General features: G+C 34.7%; 1 protein-coding gene across 1 annotated transcript in view; it reads left to right on the top strand.

Moving 5' to 3' along the window:
* Positions 1 to 12,371, top strand: part of LOC133642936 (protein kinase C alpha type-like) — a 51,074-nt gene that overhangs the window by 2,350 nt on the left and 36,353 nt on the right. The window lies entirely within an intron of this gene.

The raw sequence follows: 12,371 nt of genomic DNA, 5'->3' as shown, positions 1-12,371 counted from the left end.
AGACTGTCAGAAAGTGACTTGAAGATGATGTGTAAAACATCATCTATGCAACATTTTGAGCAAAGAACCACCATTACATGTTATGTAGACCACAAGGAAGTCTTTTACATTTAGAAAATAATAATTATAAAATGACTCCTTTAATGCGCCTTATAATCCGGTGCGCCTTTTGTATGAAAATAGACCTCACCGCTCATCGGCAGTGCGCCCTATGGTCCGGAAAAATACGGTATCTGTATTTTCTTTCGTGTACAGAAAACTGCTCTGAAGGTCACTGAAAACTACTGGGGGGGTGTAGTACTTTAACAATGGGTTGAAAAAACTAGTGTTAACTATTGGTCACCTCTTAATGTATTTTTGTTATTACCTCCATAAAATGGTAATCCCTGCATTGGAAGTATCACACCTGGTCAACATTGAGCCGCTTTATCTACTTCTGCATGCACTTTAAAATGTTGAGATGTATTAAATTCATAAACTTTCCGTACTGTTGCTTACTAAGTTTTCTCTGATCGGCGGTGCGTTGTTCCTCTTTTGTAGGATTTAACCATGTAAGAAAACTTTTGCACCTGCTGTTATTGCACTCTTAAATAAGGCTACATGGTGATTTTATTTCATTTATTATATCGCAGCATTTTTATCACAATGTTGTTAATGGTTCATTAGGTGGTATATTCTACTGATCCACAGTGTTATTCTATACCAGACCTGGGCAAATTAAAGGCCCGGGGTTCCGCACGCGGCCTGTTAAGCTTTTCAATTTGGTCCGTAGGACATTCCCAAATAATTATTTTCAGATGTTTAAGATGTAAAGTGTAGCTGCCATTATGATGTGCAGTGATGTTTTATAATCACCTTAACTAAGTCTTCAACTATACTAAGTCTTTACATGCTTGGAATATGCATGATATACTAGTTACTATGGTCATCTAATTAGTTACTATGGTCATCTAATTAGTTACCATGCTCATCTAATTAGTTACTATGGTCATTTAATTAGTTACTATGGTCATCTATAGTTACTATGGTCATCTAATTAGTTACTATGGTCATCTAATTAGTTACTATGGTCATCTATAGTTACTATGGTCATCTAATAAGTTACTATGGTCATCTAATTAGTTACTATGCTCATCTAATTAGTTACTATGGTCATCTAATTAGTTACTATGGTCATCTATAGTTACTATGGTCATCTAATAAGTTACTATGGTCATCTAATTAGTTACTATGGTTATCTATATAGTTACTATGGTCATCTAATTAGTTAATATGGTCATCTAATAAGTTACTATGGTCATCTAATTAGTTACTATGGTTATCTATATAGTTACTATGGTCATCTAATTAGTTAATATGGTCATCTAATTAGTTAATATGGTCATCTAATTAGTTACTATGGTCATCTATAGTTACTATGGTCATCTAATAAGTTACTATGGTCATCTAATTAGTTACTATGGTCATCTAATTAGTTACTATGGTTATCTATATAGTTACTATGGTCATCTAATTAGTTAATATGGTCATCTAATTAGTTAATACGGTCATCTAATAAGTTACTATGGTCATCTAATTAGTTACTATGGTTATCTATATAGTTACTATGGTTATCTATATAGTTACTATGGTCATCTAATTAGTTACTATGGCCATCTATAGTTACTATGGTCATCTAATAAGTTACTATGGTCATCTAATTAGTTACTATGGTCATCTAATTAGTTACTATGGTCATCTAATTAGTTACTATGGTTATCTATATAGTTACTATGGTCATCTAATTAGTTAATATGGTCATCTAATTAGTTACTATGGTCATCTAATTAGTTACTATGGTTATCTATATAGTTACTATGGTTATCTATATAGTTACTATGGTCATCTATAGTTACTATGGTCATCTAATAAGTTACTGTGGTCATCTAATTAGTTACTATGGTCATCTAATTAGTTACTATGGTTATCTATATAGTTACTATGGTCATCTAATTAGTTAATATGGTCATCTAATTAGTTAATATGGTCATCTAATAAGTTACTATGGTCATCTAATTAGTTACTATGGTTATCTATATAGTTACTATGGTTATCTATATAGTTACTATGGTCATCTAATTAGTTACTATGGTCATCTATAGTTACTATGGTCATCTAATAAGTTACTATGGTCATCTAATTAGTTACTATGGTCATCTAATTAGTTACTATGGTTATCTATATAGTTACTATGGTTATCTATATAGTTACTATGGTCATCTAATTAGTTACTATGGTTATCTATATAGTTACTATGGTCATCTATATAGTTACTATGGTCATCTAATTAGTTACTATGGTTATCTATATAGTTACTATGGTTATCTATATAGTTACTATGGTCATCTAATTAGTTACTATGGTCATCTATAGTTACTATGGTCATCTAATAAGTTACTATGGTCATCTAATTAGTTACTATGGTTATCTATATAGTTACTATGGTCATCTAATTAGTTACTATGGTCATCTAATTAGTTACTATGGTCATCTAATTAGTTACTATGGTTATCTATATAGTTACTAAGGTAATCTAATTAGTTAATATGGTCATCTAATTAATTACTATGGTAATATAAGTCACAGCATCTCAGACGAGGTACCAAGCAGTGTGGGTGGGGAGTGTTTCCACAGAGTGTTTCCAGAACCTGAAATGTGGGTGACAGGGACAGACGTGGAAGGAGATTTGTTGTAAAGATTAGTGATTTATCACATATTTCAGATTGTAGGTAGGTTTTTTTTAATTTACCCTTAATGTTCATATTTCACTGTGTTTGTTGCATTTTTGTTGTGTTTCTTGACTGTAAAATATGTGGATGGAGAGGGGGTATAGTGATGTTCATATGTTGTCAATATTCAGTGTTTTATCCTTCATAGTTAATATTGTAAATCCCACATTTTTTATTTTCATGTACATTCTGGCTGTCTCATTCAGTAAAAAAAAAAATTAAAATGTACCGTAATTCTGTTTTAAAGCGGTCTGTCATAACGTTTTTAACTTGCAGACATTATTGTCAGGTTTTGTATTAGTGTTCATAAAAATAGATATACCGGCCCTGAGACACATTTTTTTCTTTAAATTTGGCCCCTCAAATCAAAATAATTGCCCAGGCCTGCTCTAAAGTATGTTAGTAATAGTATCTCACCTTTTTTCTAAGGGACGCCGGAAGTTGGCAGACCCGTCAACGATCCTGTTCTGTCTCCCTGTAATGTTTAATCCTGTTCTGTCTCCCTGTAATGTTTAATCCTGTTCTGTCTCCCTGTAATGTTTAATCCTGTTCTGTCTCCCTGTAATGTTTGTCTGCTCTTGAATGGGATCGTGCTGAAATTCTTAATTTCCCCTCGGAGATTAATAAAGTATTTCTGATTCTGATCAAATACTATAAAGTACTGTATACTCTAAGATGCACGGGCACTTGAATTTTGTGCATGTCTGTTATTCTCCTTCATAATTAATTATATTTTCTAGTCCAGGGCTCACCAACCTTTTTGAAAGCAAGAGCTACTTCTTGGGTAGTGATTAATGCGAAGGGCTACCAGTTTGATACACACTTAAATAAATTGCCAGAAATAGCCAAATTGCTCAATTTACCTTTAACTCTGTTATTATTAATAATTAATTATATTTACACTTAATTGAACGGTTTAAAAGAGGAGAAAACACGAAAAAAATGACAATTAAATTTTGAAACATAGTTTATTATCAATTTCGACTCTTTAAAATTCAAAATTCAACCGAAAAAAAGAAGAGAAAAACTAGCTAATTCGAATCTTTTTGAAAAAATTAAAAAAATAATTTATGGAACATCATTAGTAATTTTTCCTGATTAAGATTAATTTTAGAATTTTGATGACATGTTTTAAATAGGTTAAAATACAATCTGCACTTTGTTAGAATATATAACAAATTGGACCAAGCTATATTTCTAACAAAGACAAATCATTATTTCTTCTAGATTTTCCACAACAAAAATTTTAAAAGAAATTCAAAAGACTTTGAAATAAGATTTAAATTTGATTCTACAGATTTTCTAGATTTGTTTTTATAGTTTTATATAAACTATAAAAACTTGAAACAGAATAATTTTTTCGAATTTTAATCATAATTTTGAAGAAATATTTCACAAATATTCTTTGTCGAAAAAACAGAAGCTAAAATTAAGAATTAAATTAAAATGTATTTATTATTCTTTACAATAAAATAAATAAATTTACTTGAACATCGATTTAAATTGTCAGGAAAGAAGAGGAAGGAATTTAAAAGGTAAAAATGTATATGTGTTTAAAAATCCTAAAATCATTTTTAAGGTTGTATTTTTTCTCTAAAATTGTCTTTCTGAAAGTTATAAGAAGCAAAGTAAAGAAATTAATGAATTTATTTAAACAAGTGAAGACCAAGTCTTTAAAATATTTTCTTGGATTTTCAAATTCTATTTGAGTTTTGTCTCTCTTAGAATTAAAAATGTCGGGCAAAGCGAGACCAGCTTGCTAGTAAATAAATAGAATTAAAAAAATAGAGGCAGCTCACTGGTAAGTGCTGCTATTTGAGCTATTTTTAGAACAGGCCAGCGGGCTACTCATCTGGTCCTTACGGGCTACCTGGTGCCCGCGGGCACCGCGTTGGTGACCCCTGCACTACTGTATACTGTAAGATGCACAAGCAGTTGGCCATTTTGGTTTCATTGAAACACTTGAATTTTGTGCGTGTCCGTTATTGTCCTTCATAATTAATTATATTTTCTAGATCAGGGGTCACCAACGTGGTGACAGCCCGCCGGCCTGTTTTAAAAATAGCTCAAATAGCAGCACTTACCAGTGAGCTGCCTCTATTTTTTAAATTTTATTTTTGTCGGGCAAAGCTGGTCTCGCTTTGCCCGACATTTTTAATTCTAAGAGAGACAAAACTCAAATAGAATTTGAAAATCCAAGAAAATATTTTAAAGACTTGGTCTTCACTTGTTTAAATAAATTCATTATTTTTTTTACTTTGCTTCTTATAACTTTCGGAAAGACAAATTTAGAGAAAAAATACAACCTTAAAAATGATTTTAAGAGATTTAAACACATATACCTTTTTACCTTTTAAATTCCTTCCTCTTCTTTCCTGACAATTTAAATCAATGTTCAAGTAAATTTATTTTTTTTATGTAAAGAATAATAAATACATTTTAATTTAATTCTTCATTTTAGCTTCTGTTTTTTCGACGAAGAATATTTGTAAAATATTTCTTCAAACTTATTATGATTAAAATTCAAAAAAAATATTCTGGCAAATCTAGAAAATCTGTAGAATCAAATTTAAATCATATTTCAAAGTCTTTTGAATTTCTTTTAAAAATTTTGTTCTGGAAAATCTAGAAGAAATAATGATTTGTCTTTGTTAGAAATATAGCTTGGTCCAATTTGTTATATATTCTAACAAAGTGTAGATTGGATTTTAACCTATTTAAAACATGTCATCAATTAATCTTAATCAGGAAAAATTACTAATGATGTTCCATAAATTCTTTTTTTAAGTTTTTCTCTTCTTTTTTTCGGTTGAATTTTGAATTTTAAAGAGTCGAAATTGAAGATAAACTGTTTCAAAATTTAATTGTAATTTTTTTCGTGTTTTCTCCTCTTTTAAACCGTTCAATTAAGTGTAAATATCATTAATTATTAGTTATAACATAGAGTTAAAGGTAAATTGAGCAAATTGGCTATTTCTGGCAATTTATTTAAGTGTGTATCAAACTGGTAGCCCTTCGCATTAATCACTACCCAAGAAGTAGCTCTTGCTTTCAAAAAGGTTGGTGACCCCTGGTCTAGATGATGTGGGCTGATAAAAAACAAGCTGTGGGCTGCAAATGGCCCCTTGGCCCTACTTTGGACAACCCTGTGTAATGGAAAGAGAATAGGCGATAGTTGCAATTGTAATAATGTGATTATATTCAATCCATTACCAGCTTTGTGTGTCCACTATTTATATATAAACGTGGAAAATATGAGGTGTTTGTATTGTATAGGAAGTAGATGTTCATTCTTCCAGTGTGCATTCAAGGCAACTTGGACTGGCCATTTACTGTAGATATTGTCGCCATGGTGACATGGCCCACCTCTCCATCCCATTGCTGTTGCTACGTAACAGCACTCTTTCCTCTCCCATTTGTCAGTTATGACACGGGGAAATGTCACACATATTGTTGCTCCCGAGAGGACTATTACGCATGTCAGCGCACGCCGTTTAGGTTGTGACACCTCATTTTTAGTAGGTTGTTTGTGTGTTTACTTGGGGGTTTTTTGGACAAATGCACGGTCCCGACACCCACTCAGAGTGGCAGTGACTCGCGCCGCCGACTCCCAGCCTTTTGTAACATGTGTTCTGCTTCTCAGCACCTGTTAGCGGCGTATGTGGCGCCTGCTCTCATCAGCCATTACATGCCGTCCACGTTTTTGTCCACATATTGCTCTGTACACTGCAAAAAGTGAAATATAAGTAAGATGAAATATCTGAAATAAGGGTGATATTTGCTTATTTTCTGTCTGACAAGATAATTCTTCTCGCTATGCAGATTTTATGTTAGAGTGTTTTACTTGTTTTAAGTGTTTTGATCCTAAATGATGTCAGTAAGATATTACAGCTTGTTGCTGAGATGTTATGACCTATATTGAGTAAAACATGCTTGAAACTAGAATATCAACTGTTGCAAAGCTGTGTCATCAACACTCACAAGCGTCACGTTACATTATTATTTTCCATAATCAATCTGGTGCCCTAGGCAATATTTTAGGTGGCGCCCCCCCACATCGGCAGTGAAGTGTATATACTCACAAGAAACCGAATAGCTTTGTCTTTGACCTTTTTTTTTTACTTAAAGAAAGCAAATTAACATATTTTATGAGAATGTTATGTTATGATTATCTTTAACCGAATCACAGCAGTGCTCAAATTAAAAAAAACAACATTCCCTCTCATGTGATATTGCTTAATTAACATTAATGATGTGCACTTTAACAACTAGGCTTACAACTATGCCTAATATATAAAGGGGTGGAAAAGTGACTATTACCTGCAGGGCAAACATTAGCTAACCAGAAGGCAATAACAATGTCAACAAAAACACCTGCTTAAAAGATCCAATACAAATGTCCTCGAGGAATGTAAGATGGGAGTACTGTAATTACTAGAGATGTATATGCCGATATATGCGTTAAAATGTAATATCGGAAATTATCGGTATCAGGTTTTTTTTTTGTTTTGTTTTTTTTTTGTTTTGTTTTTTGTTTATTAAATCAACATAAAAAACACAAGATACACTTACAATTAGTGCACCAACCCAAGAAACCTCCCTCCCCCATTTACACTCATTCACACAAAAGGGTTGTTTCTTTCTGTTATTAATATTCTGCTTCCTACATTATATATCAATATATATCAATACAGTCTGCAAGGGATACAGTCCGTAAGCACACATGATTGTGCGTGCTGCTGCTCCACTAATAGTACTAACCTTTAACAGTTAGCTTTACTCATTTTCATTCATTACTAGTTTCTATGTAACTGTTTTTATATTGTTGTACTTTCTTTTTTATTCAAGAAAATGTTTTTAATTTATTTATCTTATTTTACAAATTTTTTTAAAAAGTACCTTATCTTCACCATACCTGGTTGTCCAAATTAGGCATAATAATGTGTTAATTCCACGACTGCATATATCGGTTGATATCGGTATAGGTTGATATCGGTAATTAAAGAGTTGGACAATATCGGAATATCGGATATCGTCAAAAAGCCATTATCGGACATCCCTAGTAATTACCTAACGTTACATTATTATTTTCCATAACAATTTAGCCCCCTCCACAATATTAACCCGACGTTAAAACAGAACTAGCTATTTATTGATTAGCAATTGCCGAATCATGTAACATTAGCTTAATGCTAAAAAGCCAGGTTACTATCACATTCTGTTACAGAGAAATAATTTCATGTAGGCTAACGGGCTACCTCTGTCTTTTTCTCGTTTCTCCTCCTCTTCTTTTCTCTTCCCTGGGCACCTGACAGTTTTGGCCGTTTTGACATCTTGTGTTGATTTTTTCATGTGGTGACGTCCAAAAAGAGTCATGATACGGGAAGGGAGGGGGCACACCGTGCGGAGGGATGGGGGGGCGTAATGTTGTAACAAATAATATTTCTTTTAAATAGGCTTTACTTTGCATTTTAATTAACGTGGGATTATTTTTTGTATTTAGAAATAATAGTACCAACTTTTTTCTTTTTTTTTTCTCCAACATTTGTGGCACTGGCGTGGCGCCCCCTGATGGACGGCGCCCTTAGCATTTGCCTATACGGCCTATGCCACAATCCTGACTTTGACACAATTGTGTCTCATAATTAAAACAGATGACAGCCAAATGGACTTTGCTGTTTTATTTTCAATGAAACAATAGAAAACACGCACTCATATAGTAGTACAGTTGGCACAGTACAGAAAACTGACAGTTAATATTTAAACATTTAACATGTGACATTTCAAACAATTTTGAACAGAAATAGTTCATGCACATTCAGGTAAATTTTTCAAAATAACAACGGGCTGTATATATGCGCACTAATTGACTGAAAGAGCACGCACTTGGCGCGATGATGTCATGTTATCCATGGAAAAATGCATTTTTAGACAATATGATTAGCCTGAGCGGCTAGGAGACCCCGAGAGTAACAAGCGCTTGCCTTGTTGCCTTTCCATTAAGAACAATAAATTAGTTTTTAGTATAAGTTTGCTGGTTTCAAGAAATGTAATGCCGAGCGCATATCATTATGTCAAGATAATGGCACTAGCATTTACTTCATTTAAGAATATTTTTCAACATATTGAGCAAAACGGTCTCATATTATTTTTTTCTACCAAGAAAAGTGCACTTGTTATTAGTGAGAATATACTTATTTTAAGGTATTTTTGGGTTCATTGAGGTTAGCTCATTTTACTTGTTTTGGAAAGTCTTGACAAGCCAAATGTTCTTGTTCTATTGGCAGATAATTTTGCTTAGTTCAAGTAAAATACCCCTCATTTTTGTATTTTTTTTTCTTGTTTTTGAACACTGACTTTTTGCAGTGTACTTCTTTGCATCTTAAAGGGCTGTACTTTCAAATTTATTTTTTGGACTTTTCAAGAATATTTGATAGCTTACATCTGCGTTATCATCCCTTTAAATACATAACGTAAACTCAACAGCGGTGGTATGATAATTACATATCTCATCTACTTTGCATCAATCAATCAATGTTTATTTAGATAGCCCTAAATCACGAGTGTCTCAAAGGGCTGCACAAGCCACAACAATAATAATTTCCCATGACGCTTGTGCGTGCAATAATAATAATAATAATAGATTTTATTGGTAAAAGCACTTTAATAATAATAATAATAATGAATTACATTTGTAAAAGCATTTTACATTTGTTAAAATCTCAAAGTGCTACAAAGTATTAAAAAAAATAAAATAGAAAGTTAGAATATATAATAGAAAATTAAAATATAAATGAAAACATGAAAAACACTAGATAAAATAGAAACATAGATAAAAAATTGAAATAAAAGCATGAAATCACTGGATAAAACAGATAGGCAATTAAGCAGTGTATTTAAAGGCCTACTGAAATGATTTTTTTTTATTTAAACGGGGATAGCAGATCTATTCTATGTGTCATACTTGATCATTTCGCGATATTGCCATATTTTTGCTGAAAGGATTTAGTATAGAACAACGACGATAAAGATTGCAACTTTTGGTATCTGATAAAAAAAAGGCTTGCCCCTACCGGAAGTAGCGTGACGTAGTCAGTTGAACATATACGCAAAGTTCCCTATTGTTTACAATGATGGCCGCATGAAGTGAGAGAGATTCGGACCGAGAAAGCGACAATTTCCCCATTAATTTGAGCGAGGATGAAAGATTTGTGGATGAGTAAAGTGCAAGTGAAGGACTAGTGGGGAGTGGAAGCTATTCAGATAGGGAAGATGCTGTGAGAGCCGGGGGTGACCTGATATTCAGCTGGGAATGACTACAACAGTAAATAAACACAAGACATATATATACTCTATTAGCCACAACACAACCAGGCTTATATTTAATATGCCACAAATTAATCCTGCATAAAAACACCTACGTGTTTGTTATGCTAGCTCCTAGCTCCTCTGCTAGCTCCTAGCTCCATAGAACACGCCAATACAATTCAAACACCTGATCAACACACACAATCACTCAGCCCAAAAGACCGTTCACCTAACCCAAGGTTCATAAAGCTTATATATTTTAAAAAAGTTACGTACATACGCAAAAAAAAGTTGCGCACATACGGTCAAGCGATCAAATGTTTGGAAGCCAAAGCTGCATACTCACAGTAGCACGTCTGCGTCTTTGTCATCCAAATCAAAGTAATCCTGGTAAGAGTCTGTGTTGTCCCAGTTCTCTACAGGCGTCTGTGTATCGAAGTCAAAAGTCCTCCTGGTTAGAGTCTCTGTTATCCGAGTTCTTCCATCTTGACTGCATCTTACGGGAATGTAAACAAAGAAGCGCCGGCTGTGTACTGTTGTTGCTGACTACGTTCGAAAAATACGTCCATTTCGCACCGACAACTTTCTTCTTTGCTTGCTCAGCTTCCTTCTCCATAATGCAATGAACATGATTGCAACAGATTCACGAACACAGATGTCCAGAATACTGTGGAATTATGAAATGAAAACAGAGCTTTTTCGTATTGGCTTCAATGTGGAAGGCATACCCGTGTTCCCCGGTCTACGTCACACGCATACGTCATCCTCAGAGGCGTTTCGAACCGGAAGTTTAGCGGCAAATTTAAAATGTCACTTTATAAGTTAACCCGGCCGTATTGGCATGTGTTATAATGTTAAGATTTCATCATTGATATATAAACTATCAGACTGCGTGGTCGCTAGTAGTGGCTTTCAGTAGGCCTTTAAAAACAAGAAGGCAGAGAAATGAGATAAAAACTGTGCTAAAAAAGGTAGGTTTTTAGTCCCTTCTTAAAACGGTCGACCGACTGTGGCGCTCTAAGATGGTCGGGAAGAGCGTTCCAGATTTCGGGTTGAACAAACAACCTCAAAAGTGCTACAGTGCATTTTAAAAAAATGCTAGAACCACAAATAGCTGCCCCCAACAAGTAAAATAAACAGTAAAAAGAAATGTCAACTAGAACAGACTAATAGCTAGAACTAGCACACATACATCTTAAAAAAAAAAGGCTTTTTTTAAAAAGAAGGGTTTTTAAGCGTTTTTTAAAAGCGGCCACAGTCTGTGGTGCCCTCAGGTGGTCAGGGAGAGCGTTCCACAGACTGGGAGCAGAAAGCTCGGTCTCCCATAGTTCGGAGCTTTGTCCTCGGAGGTTGGAGGAGGTTAGCCTGTCCGGAGCGGAGGTGTCGTGGGGAGGATTTGGGGGTGAGCAGTTCTTTGAGGTGGAGGGGGGGGGCATTTCCATGGAGGCACTGGTGGGTTGGTAGGGAGACTTTGTATTCCATCCTGAGTGGAACAGGAAGCCAGTGAAGGGTATGAAATGCTCAGTCATTCACAAACAAGGACGGGGCGAGGGTCACCACTTTGTCAACAAATGCCTGAGCAAATTGTTGAAGGACAACATTTCTCAACCAGCTATTGCAATGAATTTAGGGATTTCACCATCTACGCTCCGTAATATCATCAAAAGGTTCAGAGAATCTGGAGAAATCACTGCACGTAAGCGGCAAGGCTGAAAACCAGCATTGAATACCAGTGTCCTTCGATCCCTCAGGCGGTACTGCATCAAAAAGCGACATCAGTGTGTAAAGGATATCACCACGTGGGCTCAGGAACACTTCAGAAAACCACTGTCAGTAACTACAGTTGGTCGCTACATCTGTAAGTGCAAGTTAAAACTCTACTATGCAAAACCAAAGCCATTTATCAACAACACCCAGAAACATTTTTCTGGGCCCGGGCTCATCTAAGATGGGCTGATGCAAAGTGGAAAAGTGTTCTGTGGTCTGACGAGTCCACATTTCAAATTGTTTTTGGAAACTGTGGACGTCGTGTCCTCCGGACCAAAGAGAAAAAGAACCATCCGGATTGTTCTAGGCGCAAAGTGTAAAAGGCAGCATGTGTGATGGTATGGGGGTGTATTAGTGCCCAAGACATGGGTAACTTACACATCTGTGAAGGCACCATTAATGCTGAAAGGTACATACAGCTTTTGGAGCAACATATGTTGCCATCCAAGCAACGTTATCATGGACGCCCCTGCTTATTTCAGCAAGACAATGCCAAGCCACGTGTTACAGAAGCGTGGCTTCGTAGTA

This window comes from Entelurus aequoreus, linkage group LG25 (genome assembly GCF_033978785.1).
Source record: "Entelurus aequoreus isolate RoL-2023_Sb linkage group LG25, RoL_Eaeq_v1.1, whole genome shotgun sequence".
NCBI lineage: Eukaryota > Metazoa > Chordata > Actinopteri > Syngnathiformes > Syngnathidae > Entelurus > Entelurus aequoreus.
Note: the sequence above shows the minus strand (reverse complement) of the source record. Positions and strands in the feature narration are given on the sequence as shown.